Source organism: Oryza sativa, chromosome 1 (genome assembly GCF_034140825.1).
Source record: "Oryza sativa Japonica Group chromosome 1, ASM3414082v1".
Lineage (NCBI taxonomy): Eukaryota > Viridiplantae > Streptophyta > Magnoliopsida > Poales > Poaceae > Oryza > Oryza sativa.
Genome location: NC_089035.1, coordinates 11,065,190 through 11,085,248, shown reverse-complemented (window position 1 = coordinate 11,085,248; position 20,059 = coordinate 11,065,190).

Sequence of the window (20,059 nt, the reverse complement as noted above, 5' to 3'; positions counted from 1 at the left end):
GCTGTGTGTGTGGCCGTGTGGTAGGGAGTAGTAGGGCTAGCAAGTAGGAGTAGCAGCATCTATGCAGAGAGAGAGAGAGATTGAGGGAGATGTGCATGGGGAAATGTGTGCGTGGGAATGTGTGAGGAGGTGGTGGCACATAGGAGGAGAGAAAGGGGGAGTATCTGGTGAGTGCACACATGTACATGTACACATACACAGACGTTCTGCGGTTACAATATCCGGATTCACGGAACAGTCGTCTGGTTTTTTCACTTCGAAGAAAATTTAGCAATAATGGTTCTGTTCGTTTGGAAAATGACTACTACATAGGTTTGAAAATAAACTTGTACTACTAGTCTACTAGTCAAAAGATCGGATTAACATGGCTTCTCCGTATTATCACTAGCTAAATATTCATCAAAACCTTCTAAAAATCTTCATCTCCCTTAGATAAAATCACAGTAGCGTGTTCTTTTCTAAGAAATGAAACAATTCCTTTCAGCAGCACCTTCTCAGGTTTCTAAATGATACGATTTTCGCAGATATATATATATATATATATATATATATATATATATATATATATATATATATATATATATATATATATATATATATATATATATATATATATGCTTCCTTAATAAAACTATTTTAATTTATTTTTATAATTTTATAGGAGTTAATTTGTTTGCGTGTAGTATTCTCGAATAGCTTTTATACAATCATTCAACTATTTAGCCATCTCAATGTTCAAAAAAGAAAAATCTCAATCAAACTAAAGCAACCAAGCGAGTAGCCGCTTGATTTATCGTAGATGATACTAAATTAGTACATGATTGATTAATTAAGTATTATAAACTTGAAAACAAATTTATACTATGATTTTTTAAATAAACTTCTTATATACGAAGTTTTGTCAAAAATCGTAATTCCTCTGTTACAAAATTTAAGATATTACATCTTTCAAATTTATCCTACAATATAGGAGTAAGAGATTTTGTAATTGGCGAGAAAGTGTTTTAGTATTTCTCATCAGTCATCTTCTGTACTGGTTTATTCTCTACCTTTCCCTTTTTCTATACTAGCTAGTTTATTCCCCCCCCCCCCCAACTATTAGATTTTGAACTATGTTATTTTCCTACCATCACATTTTGAACTATGCCTTGCCCTTCTGTCACTTTCTTAATTTTGGTAAGAAAAAAAAAGACATACTCCCTCGTATTATCGGATGGAGAGGGTACTATTATTATTTAGCCGTTTGAAAAATAAAACCACCATAATTCAGTGACTCTCTCTGTCCCAAAAAAACACAACCTAAGACTTCAAGGGGACATAATCTAGTACAACGAATCCTATCTAGATTCATTGCACTAGATTATGTCCCATCTGCCTATCCAGATTCATTGCACTAGATTATATCCCATCAAAGTCCTAGATTTGGTTTTTTTGGATGAAGGGATTACTCCAGTAGCCAAAACCAGTTGAAAATATTAATAGGGTGGTGTTTGGATGGGAGGGAGTTATTTTAGTCCCTCTCACAGAAAATTTTAATCACTCCTATCCCAAACAGCCACTAGGGCTAAGTTGGGTTTTTTTTAAGAAAAATAGGGGATTTGTGATTTGTCTAAGGGCCCGTTTAGTTTCCCAAATTTTTTTCCCAAAAACATCACATCGAATCTTTGGACACATGCATGAAGCATTAAATATAGATAAAAAGAAAAACTAATTGCACAGTTATGGGGGAAATCGCGAGACGAATCTTTTAAGCCTAATTAGTCCGTGATTAGCCATAAGTGCTACAGTAACCCACATGTGCTAATGACGGCTTAATTAGTCTCAAAAGATTCGTCTCGTGGTTTACAGGCGAGTTCTGAAATTAGTTTTTTTATTCGTGTCCAAAAACCCCTTTCGACATCCGATCAAACGTTCGATGTGACAACCAAAAATTTTCTTTTCCCCGACTGAACAACACCCTAACTGAAAATGATGGGGAGGTGTGTGGGGGCGTCTGTCATTGGGGTGTGTGGGATGTGATGGGGAGGCGTGTCATGGGGTTCGGAGGTGGTGTGGTGCAGATTCTCAAGGTGGATGGGATTGCTGGCTGGCTGATCGGTGCTGGACCTGCTCCTTCCTTCTCTCGCTCTCTCACATGTGCTTTGCTTTGCTTTGCTTCCGGTGCTTCTCAATCTCACTCATCTCGTGGTAAACCAACTTGTGTCAAGTGTCAGCTCGATCGTGATGAGGTTTTGGAGCACGCCGTGAAATGGAGAGCACGAAAGATACAGGTGGTTGAAATTTATATTGGTATTTTTTTTCTCTCTTCGTAATTTAGTGCTATATGTCTATTTCTCCAACATTTTATGCCTCCCACTCTTTCTCTTTGTAATTTCGTGTTACTCCCTCCGCCCCATTTAAACTACAATCGTAAGTAAGTTTTTCGTCCAACTTTGATCGTCCGTCTTATTTAAAATTTTTTTATAATTATTATTTTTTTATGAGATGATAAAATATGAATATTATTTTCCTCGTGACTTATGTTTTCAAACTTTTTTAAAAAATTATAAATAAGACGGACAGTCAATGTTAGGCGCGGAAAACCATTGCTGCACTTAAAATGAGACGGAGTGAGTAGATGATAAATTTGTGATAATTATCTTCCCAAGCACCAAAGATACAGGTGCTTGAGAAGTATGTGTAGTGTATTTATTTGAAGAAGAACAGTGCAAAGATACAAGAACGAGAAAAATGAAGAATTGAAATGTCACTACTTGTCAAATTTGTGTGATTCATAAAAAAACACGGGAATGCTTTAAATATGTTGTTTGGATGGTTTAAATGAAAAGGGTAAAGGAATTTAAACAGAGGAATTTCGTAGAATTTTGGAAGGTTGTTTCTTTGTTCCAAAGGACGCGTATGAAAATTTTATGTAGTAGTATTAAAATATTCCAAAACCCCTCTAGAAAACCTCCTTTAGAGGCTCCTTTGGAACAAGGGATTTGGTTAGGGCTATTTGGATTCAAATTACGTCAGAGCCTCTTAGTTTGAAGGATTTGGGGTCAGTTGTTTTCTTCAATTTATCGAGAATTCAAACAGAAGCTCGTCATGGTTTTGATTTAAGAGATATCCAATACATCATATCTCTTTATCTATCCACTCAACTCTATCCTAATAAAAAAAATTCTCTTAAATTCCTTTGAGTTTCCTGCGAAGCACTCAACGGTCAATTCGACTAGCTGCTCTATTTTTCAATTTGTGTATGATTGCATATGTCACGACATATCCAATTCATGTAATTTTCCTATTACTTAAAGTTGGGAGGGGTCATATCAATTGAAGGATTAGGCTCTGTTCAGTTGTGCTTGTTGCGGCTATAATGTACCGGGAAGCCGGGAACTAACCGCTTATCGTTTCGCTTATACTTATACTACTTATTAGCAAAATAAATTATGATAAAAATTTATATATTGTCCAATGCGATTAAAAGCAAGCTAGTATTGTAAAATAAAGTAAAAAAAACATAAAATCAACTCTACAATTTAGATTTAAATTCTAAAGTTTAACTTATATTATAAACATAAGTATAAGTGAAACGTTGAGCTATAAAATACCAATAGCAATAAATGAATGGTGATGGTTACGATTGTGTTGCCGCAGCTAGCTAAGCTGAGCAAGGCATTAGGTTTTGTTAGGAATTTGTATCAAAAATAATTGAAAGAATTTTATGAGAATGAACTAATGTTTCTACGTTCTAAAGAAGCCATTAATCTCATTTTTATTTACTGTCTTTTGAACGACTATTTTTATTTACTATCGAGATCACCATAAAAGTCCTAACTCTTATACGAAGTGCTAGTAACAACTAACGAGGTACAAGTAGTACACATAACACTGGTTAACATAAATACTAAGTACTGATAGGATAGCAAATAACGCTGGGACTGTCTCCGTTTAAATTTGGTCCTGTTCATTAGAACTATGCAAAGCACTTCCAGGGAGCATCCTGTCATGCACAATCACAACACCCAATTCCCATCGCATTTGTTCCTTAGCTTGCCTCCAAAGTCACCACACCTCTCATCATCAGCTCATCGATCAGTAGTAGTACCACCACCACCACCACCACAAACCGAAGGATTGAATTCTCCTCATCTTGGTACAGGTAATTTAGATCAAAGCCCGGCGAGAGCGTTAGGACGCTGATGGCGACAAGAGAAAATAAAGGCTAGTAGCGCCTGTGCTGCCCGGGCAATGCTGCTGAGGCTGAGGTGGTTGAGGGTGATAGATTTGCTTTGCTCCCTAGCTGGAGTAGCAGCCATGCTTGGCCCAAGTCAATGCGAAACAACAGCGGCTCGTGATAAGTTAGCATCACATCAGCTCGGGGAGAGAGAGGCCCCCAGTCTCCCCACCCACGTTGCAAACTCACCATAAACCCTCCTTTTGGAATGAAGGAATTGCAGAGAACTTTTTTGTGGATTAGTTCTTAAGATTTGTATAAACTTGTGGTTGTAAGTATATTGCAATAGATCGACTCATATATCTAGAGATGGATTAGAGGTGTGAATATCTGATCGGTTTTTTTAGTTGACCAATCACTTGGTGTTTGTTTCGTGTTTTTCAAAGGAGGCTGTGGTACGTTGTGCATTTTGCACACTGCGAGGAGGGGATAAATGACTTCCATGTTAGAGTAGCATGGTTTTAACATTTTGAATAAACCCTAAATAAATGGTTCTGATAGATCAAGAACGTTGAGAGAATATAAGTATGTATATATTTTAAATTTAAATTTAGAACCGTTCTGACCATAACTAGTTATTCGATCACCAACCAGAATAGAAGTATGCTATTGCTTGCCTATAGTACCACACTAGCCAATAATTTTAGCAAGGATAAAGTATGAATTACCTCTTAAACTATTGTGGTGTATGAATTACTCCATAAAGTGTAAAATCAGACATTCACCCATAAAGTATAAAATCAGACATTCAACATTCTCAACTTTTTACACCGAAAAATTAACTCCCCTGAGCATTGTTTGGCCGTGGTTTTGGACTAGGCTAGTTGACGTGGCATTCAAACGTGTCAAACTTGTTTTAAAAAAGTACAACCAACAATGTAGTTAGCATTATTTAATAAAATAATGGGTAACCCCACATGTCACCCTCTTACTCGCCCCATCCTCTTCCATCTCTCAGTCTCCATCTCCAATCCCAATAGGCTAGACCATTGAAGAGGTGGCGAGCCGGCGAGCGCCCTCCATGGCCGGCAGAGGAAGGCGACGGCGACGTAGTGGCTGCTGTCATCGGAACCCCTCCTACGCTCTCTCCACACCAACAACAAGTAGATCCATATAGGGCGGTGGGAGAAGTGAGCTCGTAGAGGGTGGATCGCATTGTCCCTCATTTTCCATGGAGACCGGCAAGTACGAGCCTGTAGAGGACTCTGATAGAGGGTAGTGGCGCCGCCACGGCTACCAGAGAAGAAGGTGAAGGTGGACTTGTGAGAGGAGGAAAGGGAAAAGGAGGCGAGGAGGTGCTGAGAGGGTCGCTAGTAGCCACCGACGTTGCTATGATACGAACGGGAAGATGGAGAGACGACGTCAGTCTATCACCTCCGCCACTGCTTCTGCTATTGCAGGCGCCATGGCTGAGTATCCAACTCCATGTCCGTGAGAGAGATGAAGAGGTAAAGAAATGAAAATTGGGAGAAGAAAACTAGCACGGTCCAATAGATTTCTTTAGGATGTCATGTCACATCAAAACTACCTTGTTTTGGGATAGCTGTGTTTGGATCCAGGGACTTAACTTTAGTCTTTATATTTAGACACTAATTTAGAGTATTAAATATAGACTACTTACAAAACTAATTACATAAATAAAAGCTAATTTGAGAGATAATTTTTTTAAAACCTAATTAATCCATAATTAGAGAATGTTTACTGTAGCATCACATAGGCTAATCATGGATTAATTAGACTCATTAGATTCGTCTCGCGAATTAGTCCAAGATTATGGATCGGTTTTATTAATAGTCTAGGTTTAATATTTATAATTAATGTCCAAACATCCGATGTGATAGGGACTTAAAAGAGTTTTAGTCCCATCTAAATAGGGTCTTACCTGTCTAGTTTATAAAGAGTTAAACGGAAAAAAATGTTTCGTTTTATAGTTTAGGAAGGTAATTTAATTTAGACAGTAATAATTGAGAGGGTAATTCGGATTTCTTTTCCTACACTTGGTGCGCCAACGCCAAGTAGCCAGCGGATGGAGAATCGCGTTCCGGCGTCGCTTCCAAACGAAAGGTCCAGTCTTGCGATGTAAAAACACTCGAACATCGAAAGCAACCGGTCTCTCCTTTCCTTTGAGCGTGAGTAGCAATAGTAGCGGTTGACGGAGGGGTGCCTAGTCTCTGTCACCTTCATTTGAAAAGAGCCGGCCAGAATTAAAGATGACTAATGAAGCTAAGAACCGTCAGATGACTAATGAAGAACGTGTTATATACTCATATGTATGAATTTATGACTGAAATTATTGACAAGGACTTCATCAGTCCAATGATATTGGGCGAGTCAAAAGGTTCTTTCGGATATGATCTTCAGTAACAACTCCTATGCCCGCCATCACGCTCCAAACTCTTGGACATAATTGTAAAAAGTTGTGAAAAAATATTTAAATGGTTTGGTAATACTCCCTCCGTCCCACAGAGAAACCAATCCTAGCATCCCAAGACAAAAATAGTGTAGATGGATAATGACAAAAATACCCTTAATCATTAAAAAAAGTAGTAGGTGTGATAGGTAGGTAAAGGTTATCGAAGGAATAAAACTTCTCGTTTTACATGCTGAGAGTAGATAGAATGGTAGAAGTTGTTTTTTTTGACAAAATTCAAACTCTAGAAGTTGAGTTTTTTTTTGGACGGACTAGAGTTTTTTTTGGGACAGAGGTAGTATGCGGTATGGTATTACGTCAAACATCTAACAAATTATTTATACTAGTCAAATGACAAAACATAGGGGCTTTGTTCTCTCTCTTGTGTATTAACCATATTTTCATGTGAAATTTTGTATTGTACGATACTATACGGAATACCTAACTTCTGTGGTCCATTTTATGACCATATATACCCTTTTCAAAGATTTGGAACTAGAGCATTAGATATTCTCTCATTTCTCAAATATCAAAGATTAGTGTTTTAAAAGCGCCGCTTTCACATTGTATATGATTTTATTAATTGTGTTCCCCCTGAAGTCCTTTGTAACATACATTTGTGAAAACATATAATGATATAAACAGGAAAAACGGAAATATAGTGGTATGCCCATTAAATTCTTGAGAAAAACTTAGTAAGTTTCAAATATGTCATTCGGATGACACACTATAGGGAAAATGTTGGACTATTTTCTTTCAAAATTACTCTGGATATATAGCCCATACGATCCATAGGAATTATATTTGTCTGATCAATCATTTGTCTTAAGAGGTTTCTATAGGATTTTTTCACGTATGATCTTAAATCCTCTAAAATTCCTTTGTTTTCCCTTTATTCTAAAGAGGGCCTTAGTATGTGGACATGTGACATGGAACATACTCCTATATATTATGGATCCAAGTATATAATATACCATCTATTTTTTCCTCAAAAAATCCTTGTTATATTTTTATGATGAACCATGATATAATTAATAAGGACACCACAAATCGACATGATGTCTCAAGAACTATTGAGCATTACACATTGACATGTTCGATTGTACAATATAGGAAAAATATTTAGGCAATTGATCGTGATTGGTCCAGATCATTGCGACCTACTAATTCAATTGATTATATACTATAGGTAATTATAACTATATAAGAAACCTAATGTTACATATTAAAAGAGTAAACATAAGCTCATTAAGTGCGAGTATAATTCAGTTAGTTTCAGCTAGATGCTATAGTGTAGGCTACTAGGTGAGCGTTCGTGGCCCACGAACAATGGCGCGATTGTGTCCCAACAAAAATATTGTTCGAATTACAGACATTGTAACATGAAGATAGGAAAATTACAGTCTCAATAAAAATAGTTTATCTATTTCTAGGAGTAATCTGCATTAAACAGACAATGGTAAATTGGAATTCGTCCGTACATCCATAGCTAGTTGTCCTTATTTGCGGGTTTTTCTTTTCTTTGATATGTCCTTCCTTGCCGTTCATGACACTTGATTGGTTGGTGCCATCCTTTTCACCACGCTCGCTTCGAAAGGGAAATAGCTAGGGCAGTGTACCTATCATGAAAGGGGCAACTCACTTACTGGTGTGTACCCATTTGCTTGATTATCATTTGTGCTACTATCAAATTTCGATGGTCCTTTTCTCTAATGGGTCACGTCCCTTTTGATTGAAAGACTAATTTGATGGAGTGGAGCTATCGATGAATAGGAATGATTTTTAGGTTGGTGCGTCTAGAATGCAATCTCCATTTGAGGAGACAAACAAGACAAGTCCAATTCGATCGAACTATAATCACTAGATAATCCTACTAGCTAGTAGTAATATTTTCATGGCTAACAATTAAGCGTCCTTTTGAATCATAGAAATGAAAAAAACGGAGGAACTGAAAAAAAATATATATAGGATTCTAAAGTATAAAATAGAGGATCGCAAAACACATGAAAAACATAAGAATAACCGTTTGATTGGGCCGTAGAAAAACACAGAAATTTGAGAAGAGATAAAGAATCAAAGAATTTTTTCCATAAGGTTCTATCTCATGTTAAATTTCTTCCAAAACTTGTATAGGAAGAGACATTTCATAGGAATTTCTTAGGATTCATTTCATTGATTCAAAGAGTTATATAGGAAAAGTTCTTATATGAATAAAATTCTCTAAAATTTCAATGAATTTCCTTTAAATCAAAGGGGCCAAAACATTACTTTTTCTTACATATAATTATGTTTGTTAAAAAAACTAATTATGGCGTCACAAGGTCCCAGGGTGATGTCACAAAGCGACAGAACAAAAGACAATTTTGCCACTTTTGTCTCATTTCTGGTGGGTGCGCGTCCCATAGTTTATATTTTATATTTTAATTTTTAATTTTTGCTCCATGGTCCTTGGGATTTGGGATTGAGAGCAGGAAGGTCCCAACCCTCCAACCTCCTCACATCCATCTAGGTCAGTGAGCAAGCAAGCAGCACTGGGTTTTCTCCGTTTTGTTTATGCACATGGATTCAGACTCCAGAGGAGGTTTGTGTTCTCAAGAGAAAAGGCCTCGGAATTTGCAAGCACCCAAAAACCAAAGACACAACACACTACTCGAGTCCTCAACCTGCGTATTCAATGGGATTGAGCACAGGAAAGGTCCAGGCCTTGTGTTTTGGGCAGCATTTGCTCGCTTGCATCGCTGTGCCTTTGCTTTGCTTTGCGTTTCTTTTGCCTCGGGGAGAAGCTAGCTGAGCAGTGAGCGCCGGGTTGGTGCTAGAGCAAGTTTAATAGTACTCCGTATAGTTAAATATCAGCTCTAAATCATTTATAACTAATCTAATAGTCCATTCATATAATGGTTACCTATAAAAATATACTACACCAGTGATACTCGGTCTCACCTCTCATACACACAATATTTTAGAGTTTGTGTTACAGCTGACTACAAATCTGTACCCGCTTTTTTCTCTCCCTTCTCTTTTCTTCTCGATATGTAATTAATTATAGCTGATTTATAGCATGCTATTGTACTTGATCTTTTATCAAATTCTCGTACACTTGTGTTGGAGTAGCGGTAGACTTTTTGGATGGATCGGCATCAGCATCAGCATCGGCTTGAATTGGTTGATTGATTGACCTGGGAGGAGAGGAGGGGTCCAAACAAAGGTTGTTGCCAACAAAATAATCAGGCCGTGTTCCGTCAGGCTTTAAATGATTCCTCCTGGTGGTGTCAACCGGGAAGAAGTGAACAGCTTGAGCGCCTGGAAAGAAAAAAAAAAGGATCAAAGATCTGCGGTTGGATCAAATCAGTGGCTTTTGTGGGTGTTTTTATTGGGGGGTCGATCTGTTAAGAAAGGGTGACGCTGACGGTGAGCCCAGGTGTAATGTGGGCCGGTTCTTGTCTGCCTTTTGCCTCGCTCATCCTTTTTTTTTCCTTTGCATGAAAGTATTTATATGATGGAATTTTACATACACGCGTACTAGCAATATCCAATAGTACTACTAGTGTTTGAGGGGTTTTAGTTATCCAATGCTACGAGCTCCAAAACATCTATAGCCAATGTAATAGCTAATTCATACCATAGTTGTTTATTATACTATTAATATCTAGTCCCACCTGTCATACACACATTATGTATTGGAGTCCGTGCTACAGTTGGCTACAGATCTGTAGTCCGCTGCTCTTCTCTCTCTTCCTTTCTCTCTTTAAATATATTTATAGCTGACTTATAGCCTGCTATTGTACCTGCTCTTAGGGTAGTACTGGTACTAGTACTAACTAGGAAGTAAGCCCGCGCAGATACGCGGGCAATTTATTTATTGCCTATAAAAAGAATACTAAAAGAAACCATATCTCGCCATATAAAAATAGACCATAGATTTTGATATGTAGTAAATGATCAGAATAGCTATCATATCCAACCAAAAAATCACTTTATCCCAATTATATATAAATTCACCAATCACCACAACTTATTATCATTGTTTTAAAGTATGAGTGTCTTTTTAATAGATGGAATTACAGTTGTATCAAAAAACCCAATACATCATTAATACCATAAAAAGTTAATATCCACGTCATACCCAAGTGCCCATGTCTCATAGGTCCAAATCTATATATAAATATTTAAAAATACCGCTTCTACCAATTAATAGAATAAAACAATTAAACTTATATATGAATGCTCCTTTGACGGTCGGGTGAAGCCGACTTTAGCTGCTAAGCATTTTTCACTAATGCCTTGATTCATGGGTCCCGCATTGATATAGTCGTGCTCCTCAAAGGTAACATAATTTTATCGGTAAGTAGCAGGCCAGTTAAGCATTATTGTCAACGGTAATATCTTACTCGGACCACCTTAACTGAATAATACATACTCCTATAAAATTACTACAATGTAGCCAGTTGAGATCCATACTTGGCATCCTTTATGGAATGAGTGAAAGAAGATGGAGGTGATAAAAAAAGTTTTTGTGTCTTGAGTTGATTTATTGTATACCGTAGACATAATTTATTAAGGTGTTAATCAATAGTACTAAATTTTAGTAGTATAGATATATTTTAAAAAAAATAGCAGGGTTGATCATTCGACTATCTAATAGCTTCAGTGATGAGGACCACTAAAAAATATTTGCTCACGCAGTGATACTTTGCTAACTTACAAGTTAATATAAGTTTTGATTTTTTTTCTTGTATTGTACATCTAATTCACCTATGCATGTACGCGGGGGTTAATATGCGTTGGAATTTGAGCTAATTTATTAAAACTATTTGGATGAGGATGACATAAAAATAGATATAATGTAGTTATATGCATGTTTTTCTTCTAGCGAATAGTAGTTTCTCGTACATACGTTTGTTTTTTCCTTTTTCTGAACGAATATTTTTCTAACATAGGGATATGGTGCACGTATGTGTATTCATAGTGTGCATTTGCACATATTTATATGAGCTCATATGATTGACTTTTACATTATCAGTAAAAGAAATACTTTCAAGAAAATTGACAGGATGAGAGTGAAGCCACGGGTGGCATGAGCCATGAGGCAGCGCCGCGGCATGGCTTGTTTTACCATCTCGCTAGGAGTGGTTGCTATGTTTATATATTCTCAATTTAGGAAAATCTTAGAGTTGGAAAGAAAGAGAACTACCAGATGGGACGAATCACATATACACACTCTTCCTTTTTTTTCTTTTTATATCTCTTGTGTACATAATTATATAGGAGTTGTGTACATATTTAGAGACAGATTATATGGTTTTTAGGATAGAGGGATTACTTTAATATATCTAATTTAATTTAGTGGTTGAAAATAATGGATCATCGATTTAAGTGTAAATTGATGGATAGATATTTACTTTTTTTTATAACTTTTCATAGATTCTCTCTAATTTATTAGAGTATCATGTGATATCTTATGAGCTAGTTGTTATCTACTTGTAGTCAACTATTGTTTGCGTTTGTCTACTTACTCTATAGTTTGTTGATGATTGCACACTTAGTATCACCCTTTATATATCTTCGGTGATGGATGACACACGTGCTCATTGGATATTAGCTAATTTTTAGGCGCATTGTGCATGAATACCACATAAATAATATTATTTAGTGATCAGTGGATAGTGGCTTATATATAGAACTTACATACATGGGGATCGATCAATGAGGACATACGTTTGATATTTTAGGCTATGATTGACAAAGTATACAAATATATTGTATATTATTTATTAATGTTTTAGTACCTAAGTAATACATTTAAGGCTATGTTGTAAAGTGCTTATCGGATTGGCTACTCCCTTATTTATATCGAGCATGTTTCACGAACTAATAAATGATATATTGCGCGGTACATGTATTGCAAATACTTTATATATAAAAGTTGTTTAAAAAATAAAATAAACTTATTTTCATTTTTTGTATTTAATACTTAATTAATCATGTGCTAATAACTTGCACCATTCCGCGCGCCCTGGATAAGCTCATGCAATGAGCTTGATCGAACGAAGTTTAAAGTGGGAGATAAACGACAACGATAGGGTGTCAAAATAAAATATAAGTAAATAAAACACATAATACATTATATATTATAGAATAATTAATTCGTTTTTTATCTCATGTGCGAGAAAAGGAAAAAAAAGAAAAGATGAAGGTGGGGCCCAGTACATGAAGTACGTGCATGAACGCACTTATTTGGGGCATATGTATATGCGGGCTTTTAACTAAGGATAAATCTAATTGGTTATTATTATTATAGATTTAATGGTTAAAAATAATGGATCCATCAGATTAAATGAAAATTGACGGATAGATTTTTTTAATTTCTCTAGAATTATTAGAGCGCCACGTGGCGGCATAAGAGTGTTTGTAGGGTGTCACAAGATGGTATGAGAGTGTTTGTAGAAAGTTTAATAGACTTTTAGTATATAATAGATAGATATATACCATATGAGTATCAAACTGTGCTCCAGTATACTCCAGTCGTAGCCGGGAGTAGAGTAACAGGCAAATCAAGTACAGTTCGCAAAACCAAGGTGGTAGTAATAGGAGGAGCGGGAATGACAAGATGACCTCGTGAGGAGCACCGACGGAAGTACGTGATGGCTACGGCGGAGAGCACCTCGATGCAAATTTTAAGCTCGGACTCCGAACCCTCGCCGCGTACTCCACCACTCTCCATAGGCCAGCCTACGGTGCTACTACCGGTACAAGTAGTAGGAGAACGTCGATATACTACTACTCCATACTCGTACGACGACGACGACGACGCGTCGTCACGGGGGAAAACCCCGAACCCCAGCGCGACGGTAGGTGGCCTCATCGAGGCGGGCGACGACGCGGCCCAGCAGCAGTGCGCCTCTCTTGGGCCGCGCACACCCATCCGATCGAGAGACGGACGGACGGCTCGCCCCGTGCGCCTCGCGACTCGCGAGCTAACCTGACAGCCGAGTTCCACCGGCGCGCGAGATCGACCGCCACCGGCACGCGTCGGGTTGGTGCTGCTGTTGGTGGGGGAGGGAGGGATCGAGGTGGATGGCGGCAGCCGGCAGGCGGCAGGGGGGGGCATGCGCCGAACCGAAAGCAAGGAGGCGCACGTATGACCGACAGCGTTATCGGTCTTCCGCCCTGTGGCGCTGTGCTGTGCTCGGGTCGGGTCAAATCCGGCGTCCGACATGGCCTGGAACCTAGAATGTGGGGTGCGTGCACGGGCAGGTGGTGGGCTCGGTGAAACGAGCACGTACGTACGGGTGAGACCGTGATAACGTTGCGACTAACCTCCTCGTGTGCCTGAGTATCACCAATCAAGAAGAACAAGGCTAAAGAGTGAGATTGTTCTTCGTGTTTAAATTTGAAATTGTAGCACTAATCATCAGGGGGATTTGCACGTACCTACAAAAGCTACTAGTAGGTTTAAAACCAAGCACTTGGGCCCGGTTCTACAAGCAGGGAACTGACCCGGCCAAAAGCTCGAAGCCCTATTACACAACATCTTGGCATGTGTCCAAATCTCATACTAGCACAGTTGACAGTTGAAACAACAAAAATTTAACCTTTTCAACTACAGAGTATACAATCAACAACTCGACCAACTAGCCATAGAATAAAAGGGAAGTGATCCATTTACATCTTTAAGGGCACGTGCCCTTATGGCTTATCAATTGCATGACATATAAATAGGAATGCAAATTAATTTTATTAACGGCACGTTATAGCTTACCCGTTGTGCCACATGTAAATAGCAATGGAAAATAATTTTATTATGTTACAGTTTGGACTATCACTTCTTCTTCATTGATCTATATATATTCTTCCTTCTTCCAAAGATCTAATCGGTGTCCTATCCTAGACAGGATCGTGTCTATCCTTAGGTGCTGAAAGGTTTTTTTTTAACGAACCAGCACTTAGGATTTACCAATTTCATTGAATATAGAAAAAAAACAAGTGTAACCCTATTCTTTTTTTTTGTTTTTTAAAAAAGAGAGGGCTCTAAGACATCGTGTTACACAATCCTTTCAACCTTGCAGTGGCCCAGGTATTTGCCTTCTCTTTGATCTTTACAACTAGGCATGCTGTCGGTAGTTCTTTATATCTAAACACTCATTGATTTCAATCTTTTCAAATCTCCCATGACGCCGGGAGGATAAGGCTGCACAAACCTTTCTTTGGCACCCCAGGGTGGAGGCTAAATCCGTCCACTACTCATGGACCGTCGTAGGGTTGTTCCAATTTGCTCGCAGGTGATCCAAGTTGATATCGATCCCCCAAATCTCTTCGTGTACCTGCGTGTATTCCATGAGGTGTAGGGCCGTCTCCAAAGTATGCCTGCAGAGTGGGAAGTAGGTGTTGTTCTGCCATCCGCGCGTCACGAGGCGATTTGGGGTACTTCGAAACCATAACATCCATTGATCCACCCCAATCTAATGGTTTGCATCAAAAGGTACCGCTGAAAAGGTACTTAAAAAGTAGGCTGGTATTAACTTGAAGATTAAGTAGGAGGTTAGATAGGTAATTTTATCCTTGGTATTATATCAATCTACTATCAAATAAGGCAAAATCGGTGAAGAAAGTTCTGGTTCTTCTCGATCAAACTACTCGCAATACAGTTCTTTTTTAAAAACTCTTCGTAGTATGAAGATCCTAATACAGATTACATGGAATCTGTGATAGACTACTGAGTTATTATTTACTACTCCGTATATAGTATATTATGAAAGTTAATGTCCACAGAACAGGTAGTCTAATATGGAGTACTATTTTAATTTTTTTTAATGCTTTAAGAGTTCATCGATAAATCAATTATAAAATGAGAGCCACCGCCATGGTCAGCCGGAGAGGACAGAGAACAAACATGCCTTTGAAAAGGCTAGACAACACAGATGTGATACGCTACAAGTGGCAATGAATTAGGTAAAGAATAACTATTAATTGTGTCGTAAGCAGCAGGAGATGCAAATCGAAGTAATTAATTAGTGAAGTATAAGACGAGCATACCAATGGTAGACAAGAAAGTTTGGGGCTAGCAGCACAATCAGGAAAAATTAACGGTTCTTGTGACTGAAAACAATTAGTGCAAATTAAATTATTTCTACCCCTAATCTACCCTTTAGCAATGGACGGTTGATACTCAATTGTTTGAGACCTCCCGAGCACCATAAAAGGTCTCTTGATAACAATGTACTACTCCATCCATTTCAGGCTACAATATATTTTGACTTTGGTCAAAGTCAAATTGTTTCAAGTTTGACTAAGGTTATAAACAAATATAGTAATATTTATATTACTAAATTAGTTTTATTAAATTAATAATTAAATATATTTTGATAATAAATTTATCTTGGGTCGAAAATATTACTATTTGTTTATTAATAAACTTAGTCAAATTTAAAGCAGTTTAACTTTAACTAAACTTAAAACATCTTAGAACTTGAAACGGAGGGAGTATTTCCATCCTGAAATATTAGAGAATTTGGTAGGACGGAGGTAGTACTACCTCAACCTTATATTATACCCCTACTTTTGCACTTTTTCAAAGAGATAAAGCAATACGGTAAACTAAATGGAGAATGATTATGATTTACTAGTTGAGATGGTGAAGTGTGGGTGGAGGAATCAAATGAGAAATGAGAAATAGAGTAGTTATGATTGGTTAAAGCAAGAAAACTTATGAAGTTGCTATATGATAGGATATAACTCGAATGTTGCTTCCTCTAGGTTAAGTACAATTGTCGTTTTGAGTAAGGATACGATCTTTAAAAATAACTTTGATCAAATATATGATTTTATTGAAGTACATTTTTAGATTAATCCATATATACGGTCTTTATATTTTTAACGCGACTACGTAGTATATTTTATAAGTAGTTTATAATAAAAGTTTCAAAGAGTGACATCAATCTTAACTAAACAATAATTAATATTTTTAATATGAAAGGAGTACTACTAGAAGTGAAAGTGTTATTTGGATGCTGATCCAAAGAGATACTACTTTGGTAACACCATGGCTCAAAATATTTCAGAGGGGAAGGCACATTCCGTTATCTATGTTAGCTGAAGAAAAACGTCAGCAATAGTTACGAGTATTTTTAGGCGTTGTTTATATCCCACCACAAAATTTTACACCGTGTCATATCAAACGTTTAAACACCTGCATGAAGTATTAAATATAGGCTAAAAAAATAACTAATTGCACATATTGCGACTACTTTGCGAGACGAATCTTTTAAGCCTAATTGCTCGATGATTTGACAATGTGGTGCTACAGTAAACACGTGCTAATGACATATTAATTAGGCTTAATAAATTCGTCTCGTGGTTTACTGACAGATACTATAATTAGTTTTTTTATTAGCACCCAAACACCCAATGCGACACCCTATATAATACCCGATATAACACGCTAAAACTTTACACCCCTGGATCTAAGGCCTTGTTTAGTTGGGGAAAATTTTTGGGTTTGGTTGTCACATCGGATATTCTGACACATATTTAAAGTATTAAACGTGCTCTAGTAAAAAAAACAAATTATAGATTTCGCCAGGAAACCGTGAGACGAATTTATTAATCCTAATTAATCCATCATTAGCAAATGTTTACTGTAGCACAGTATTGTCAAATCATGGTGCAATTAAGCTTAAAAGATTTATCTCACAATTTACACGCAAGCTGTGTAATTGGTTTTTTTTTCCACATTTAATACTACATACATGTGTCTAAATGTTTGATGTGATGGGTAAATTTTTTTTTAACTAAATAAGGCCTAAACACCCCTTAACACTGACCCGTTAGAGCAAGTTCAATAGTATAGACAACTACTGGCTCCAATTTATCTATAGCTAATCTAATAGCTCATTTATACAATAGTTACGTCCTACACTATTAATATCTAGTCCGACCTGTCATATACACACTGCGTCTTGGAGTCCGTGTTACAGCTGGCTATAAATCTGTAGCCCGCTGCTCTTCTCTCTCTTAATTTATATCCTTAAAATATGTTTGCAGCTGGCTTATAGCCTGCTATTGTACCTGCTCTTACTATCTCACTGTGCAGGCATGGAATACTCTGCTGATGCTGCTGTGTTCAGTGTCTATCTTGGTTTGATTACACTCCTACGCTATCGATGTCTATCTCCACTACTCCTAGGCTGTGCTTAGTTACACGTTAAAATTAGAAGTTTAAATCTGTGTTTAGTTACACATTAAAATTGAAAATTTAAAAAAATTAGAAAGATATATAACGAAAAAAAGTTGAAAGTCATGCATGACAGAAAAGTTGAAAATTTAAAGAAAAAAAAGTTAAAATCTATGTAGGACCCTACTCCTACAAGCTGGAGGGGTACTAGTACGCGCCTGTGACCTGCGCCTGCGTGAAGCAACATCGGTCATTGGTGGACGACGACGTGTGAGGTGACACCCCGTGCGGCCGACTCGGACGGACGGGCGGACGGGACGGGCACCCACGCAGGCGGACAGATGACGGGCAGACAACAATTGATCAAGCGAGAATCGTGAGGGTGAGGCCGACTGATCCGCGGTGAGATGCCGCCTGTGGGTGGTGGAGTATGTACGGTGTGGCGGAGTGGTGTCACATCCATCCATCATCGGTCTGGGGCCTGCCTTTGATGTGCCAATGACGTGAGGGCGATTCGACTGACGGACCGCGACCGCCGGCCATGTTTTTTCGTTGGTTAAATTTAGGCCCTGTTTAGGGTGGCGATCGGTGAAGTTTTAGGGTATCCCATCGTGTATTTATAGGATGTCGCACATGGTATGCGGGCACTAATAAAAAAAAGTTAATTACAGAATCCGTCCGCGAGACGAATTTATTAAGCCTAATTAATCTATCATTAGCAAATGTTTACTGTATCACCATATTATCAAATTATGGAGCAATTAGTCTTAAAAATCCGTTTCGTAAATTAGTCGCAATATATGCAACTAGTTATTTTTTAAACCTATATTTAATATTTTATATAGGTGTTTAAACGTTCGATGAGATATGGTGTAAAATTTTAGGGTTTGATTTAAACAGCCCTTAATTAGCAGGCCCATGAAAACTGGGACTACGATACGACCGTGTCTCTGTGCTTTGTCGGGAGGATTGGTGGCCAATATCGTGGCCTTTTCTTTCATGAGTATAAATTGAAATTTTCATATAACCAAATATAACCAAAGTACTACGGAGCATACTTTAACCTAATTATACAATTTCAACAGCTTATTTTACAGTACTTAGGGATAATCAAATATCAATGTTAAAATAGAAAAAAGGATTGGAACGAGATGGACTTAATATTGGATGGAGGTGGGTCATTTCTCTTACTAATGATTGTGGTAGTATAACATCAGTTTTAAAATATTACAATCTATTATGAGATGTGACACATTTTAATAGTATGATTCTCTATACCATATGAGTTAATATTGATAAGTGGTTTATGATTTAGGCCGCCAACTTTTGGGCTCTATGGGGAAGGCCACCTTGTCTATGGGTAGAACGGGATGGTGCAGGGTTGGGTTGGATAGAAACACCCCCGACTCTGTCCCCGCATTCCCTAGCCCCGGTCCGTATTACTAACCGAGTGGACAACCTTACCTACCCTCGCCTCCACAGGGGGTAGGCCAATGAGTGGGGCCCAGCACTACCTGGGTGTGCTTCCCGGTCGCTGTACTAAAGCCACACTAGCGTGGTGCGCTCATACCAGATGTGCTTCCCAACCAACAACAACAATGAGCGACTGGCAAGCACGGTGTCATGCGTGGTAAAACATTTCTCGATGATAATGTAGATGGACACGAGCAGCGTGTGTGTGAGCTCCTAGGCGGAGCATCATGAGTAGTGCCATGCCAAGCATCGACATGGTGATGTGGTATGGCTTCGAGGTGACCGAGCATTAGGAGCGACGGAGGCGACCACTGGCGCGTCATCCCGCTCCCATCTTTCGTACTATCCCGGCGCCTTCTCAGGCATATAGCTACAAGGAAGAATACTGTGAGGAGGTGGCATCTGCTATCGTCTTCTCGACCATTGAGGGAGGGCTTCCTGCCTTTGTCCCGAGAGATTTGATAATTTAATACTTCTTAAAATAGGTTTCGATTATTTGATATCCTGACCCACTTTCACTTAATCAGGTGGTCCTATATGTCATTCTCATAAGTGTCAATTAAAATAATTGGGCAACGAAAAAAGTATCAAATTATCAAATTTACCCTTTGTCCCATGGAGAAGGAGGGATTACAAGCGCAGCCTAAGAAAAGCATGTCCCAACCGCAGCCCAAAAAAAGCAGGCCTAACGGAAGTTGTTAAATTCCAGCCCAACTCAGCCTAGAGTAGATCAGCCTGGCCCACTCAGACGCCCATCGCAACACGGGCCCCCCGTGCTAGCTTTCCG